Source organism: Adiantum capillus-veneris, chromosome 3, assembly GCF_014529385.1.
Source record: "Adiantum capillus-veneris isolate H3 chromosome 3, ASM1452938v2, whole genome shotgun sequence".
Lineage (NCBI taxonomy): Eukaryota > Viridiplantae > Streptophyta > Polypodiopsida > Polypodiales > Pteridaceae > Adiantum > Adiantum capillus-veneris.
In genome coordinates, this window is record NC_140933.1 from 28,533,618 (window position 1) to 28,537,921 (window position 4,304).

General features: G+C 45.1%; 1 pseudogene; it reads left to right on the forward strand.

Moving 5' to 3' along the window:
* Positions 1 to 834: 834 nt before the first annotated feature.
* Positions 835 to 3,905, forward strand: LOC147460657 (calcium-transporting ATPase 5, plasma membrane-type pseudogene; annotated as a pseudogene).
* The last annotated feature ends 399 nt before the right edge of the window (positions 3,906 to 4,304 follow it).

Below are 4,304 nucleotides of genomic sequence, written 5' to 3' on the forward strand. Positions count from 1 at the left end.
CCTTGTCTGGTCTTGAAGGAAAATAGCTCACATTTGCTTTTCCTCCAAACTCGTAGTGCCTTGCGTTTACAGGAGAATGTCTAGATTATGTTCCTTATTAGTCTAATGTTTATGGTCATTTCAAAAGTCCATGCTTTTTGCTTTGCAGTTTGGATTTGATATATATCCACTTTCCTTGACATATTGCATTTATATACCCTTGAGTCTACATGTGTAAAGGCATTAGTGGACGCAATTGTTTTTGAAATTTTTGAGGAAATGTACCCTTGAGTCTACATGTGTAAAGGCATCAGTGGACGCAATTGTTTTTGAAATTTTTGAGGAAATGTATGAGAAAGACTAATTAGCTAGATTATTGCAGTGAGGCAACAATGCCAAGCAACTCAGAGAAACCTTGACTTGGAGAACAGGTTGTTGGTAAGTTCAAGATTGTTACATAGCTTCCTTCAATTGGACCTTCTTCGAGAAGTGCAAGTTAGTATGCATGCAGGTGAGGATGTTCTACTCCTAATCAGTATAAAGGTTTGGTCCTTGCTCATTTCTTTCCTTGAGAAACAGCAAAGAATCTCTTTGCTGAGACACACTATAATTTTGAAAATCCATCTCTTCAAATGGTTATCACTTTATCACAAACATTATTTTGATTACTGAATTAAGGTGGTACCATATAAAGAGAGGTCTTATCAAAATCAACAAGGCATTGTGGAAAAGTTTTAATGATGCTCTACCTATGGAAATGAGATGACAAGTAGATTTTTGACAAGAGATTCTTCAGTTTTTGCTCAAGAAAAGGAACTTTTCCTCCTGAGTTAGATTGTAAATGCTCTGCCCTAATCTAGGAAGAATGCTTACCCCCGAAAGAAGGGGAAGACGTTCTGGAGCTTTCTTTGGGAAGCTTGCCAGGACACCACTCTCAACATTCTCATGCTTTGTGCAGCCCTCTCTCTTGGATTTGGCCTCGAGTCAGACGACATTAAAGAAGGGTGGTATGATGGAGTCAGCATTGTAGTTGCTATTCTTTTGGTGATTGTTGTGACTGGGGTGAGCAACTGTAGGCAATCCAAGCAGTTCCAAATATTGTCTGAAGAGAGAGACAACATCCAAGTGCAGGTGGTGAGAGGCAGTTACCCAATTACAGTGCCTCTGATCAACATTGTGGTGGGCGACATCGTGCAACTCAAGATTGGAGATCAGGTACCTGCTGATGGATTACTCGTGCAAGGCCATTCTCTGTCTATTGATGAATCTAGCCTAGCTGGGGAGAATGAGTATTGCATGCCCAATCCTGATCAGGAGCAAGCCACCTTTCTAAGGTCTGGCTCCAGGATACATGATGGCTATGGCTCCATGCTTATCACTGGTGTTGGAATCCACACTGGAGCCGAATGAGGCGCTTCTTAGCAACGATAATGATGCCGAGGAGACACACTTGCAAGAGAGATTGACAGAGGCAGCAACCCTTATTGGTAAAGTGGGTCTCTCTGTGGCACTTCTGGTTCTTGTCATCTTGATCATACTCTACTTCACAGGCCACTCCAGCTCTAGCGGTGATGCCAAGTTTCAAGCTGGCCGCACCAGTGCGACCGATGTCATGGATGCCTTGGTTCATATCTTCTCCATAGCGGTCACCATAGTAGTGGTGGCAGTTCCTGAAGGTCTTCCCCTGGCTGTGACACTCACGCTTGCATATTCGGTGAGAAAGATGACAAAGGACAACCCGCTTGTGCGGCGCCTTGCGGCTTGTGAGACTATGGGCTCTGCCACAACCATTTGCAGCAATAAGACGGGAACGCTAACTATGAACCAGATGGCTGTTGTGGGATCATGGGTTGCTGGAAAAGTAATGTCCTCTGAAGGTCACCTTGAGAAAGCAGAGCTAATTATGCACATATTGCAGTTTCCCAGAAACTTGTGAAGCCTGCTGTTCGAAGGCATCACTCAAAATAGCATAGGAAGTGTCTCTACATTGTCGGACACCTCCAGCAAGCTGCGATCTGGTTCATCAAAGAGTGGGAACCTACAGTTGTTGCAGACAGAAGTGGTGGGGTCACCGACAGAGAAATCTCTTCTGTGGTGGGGCTTGAACGTTGGCATGGACTTTCAAGATTCAAAAAGTGAATCCAGTATTCTGCAGGTGGAGACATTCAACTCCGCTAAGAAGCGGGCAGGTGTAGTAGTACATGCCGCGTCTGATAAACAAATAGTTGTGCATTGGAAATGTGCTGCAACGATAATCCTTTCCAAGTGCAACAAGTGGGTGGACATCATGTAGGAGCCAAAAAATAATGCAGCCCAATGCATCACATCCGAGAGGGTACTGTCCAATGACAAGAGGCAGGAGTTTCAGGGTCTCATTGAATCCATGGCTTCTTGCAGTCTGCGTTGTATAGCATTGGCATACACCAAAGTGCCACAGGAGAGTATAAGAGTAGTGCATGGTGACAACATTGGGCGTTCCTCCTGGACATTATTGGCTGTGGTTGGTATGAAGGACCCGTGCCGGCCTGAAGTAAAGGCCACTGTAAGTGCTGTGAAAGCGACGTTAGGATGGTCACCGGGGACAACCTCGCAACCGCAAAGGCCATTGCCTCGGAATGTGGGATCTTGGAAGACATGGGTGCTGTTGCACAAGCCCATGAATAAAATATGGCCGTGGAGGGGGAAGCCCTCAGGAGCTAGACAGAACAAGAGCAAAAGCTGAATCTGCCAAGAGTAGCCATCACTCGGGCTCTGCCCTCGGACAAACTCTTGTTGGTGGAGTCCCTGCAATCTATGGGAGAGGTGGTGACAGTGACAAGGGACGGGACTAACGATGCCTCGACACTGCATAATATCATCTTCCTCATGCATAATCTTCGACTCCAGCTCTTTACGTAACAAAGAAATTTTAGCCTCATTGTGGCTTGCATAAAGACCTGCTAGAATATCCCAAGCCTGTTTTGCAGATTTTGCTGAACGAATGTGAGGAACAATAGTGCGCTTCACAGACAACACAATCCATGCATGAACCTTCTCATCCTTTACATCCCAACGAGCTTGTTCTACTGTAGGCAAAACAATTCTAATAGCAGCAATCCTTGCAGCAAGGTCTGCAACATCCTCCACATCGCCTACATCCTCAGAACCAAGACGTATATCAATGCCCTGCACAATGTTCCAGATGCCTTTTGACACAAGAACATGTTGCATCATATAAGCTGACATAGGGTAGTTGTCCCCATCCAACCTGTCCTCAACAACAAACATTTTGAACACATCAGTGTTGTTGTCAGTCATGATAAATGCTGCACTTGATGTGAAAACTGTCCGAAAATGGGAGAAATGGAGCGGGAACAACACATGCTATATAGCTCAAACTGTAAAAGACTATGAGGCACCTGTTATGCAAAAAAAGGCACTGACAGAAATTTTGCACAAAATGACGAAATAGCCTGTGCAGTACTATCTGTAGTGGAAACGAAGGCCGAATTGAGCCCGAACCAAAAATCTAAGCAGACTAAGCTCTATGAGCCCTCCCGAAATTTTGATCGACCTGCGAACGCTTGCCAAAGCTTACTGAAATTGGAGAAAGTGAGCAGGCATGTGCTGGAGCAGCTGGCGACTAAGCCCGGGAGGACGCAACTTGCTCTGATACCAATTGGTGGAATTAGGGTTGCATAGAAACGCACACAGCTTGGAGAAGATGAAGGAAGCTCAAGGCACACATAGAGAGTGTGTTACTTAGTATGCAATGGAAATATAGATAGCCCTAGAGTGATGGGCGTATATACAATGCTCGATGAAAAAAACCTTCTAAAGAGGAAAAAAATGCCCCGACAGTCCTAGTGTGTTCACACACATCACTACCACATGGTACCATAAAGGCATTAATCACTTTTATCCAGCTTGGGAATGGGAGAAGAACATTCTCCCACCTACTCATTTTTGTTCTGATTTTTTCGAGGGCCCACTGACATCTTTGTTTGTGAGTTACGTCCACCCCCAAGAGGGCCCCCAAGTGTCTGAAAATATTTCCTTTTGTAACAATCTCCCACGACCAGTTGGAAGGGTCAAATGAGTCATTTTCCGACAGGGAGATCGGCCATGATTTCTCTATATTGCAATGGGACCCCGAAGCTATAGAGAACATTTGTACAATCTCCAGAGCTTTCCTTACAACGTGGGGACACGCCCTCAAGAAGAGAAGAGAATCCTCTACAAATATTTTTTCAAGTAGTTGGTTGTTTCCTGGAAGAGCCAGGCCTTGCAACTTCCCACGCCAGCACTAGCTTCGAGCGTCGTGATAAAAGGGTGTGAACCTATGG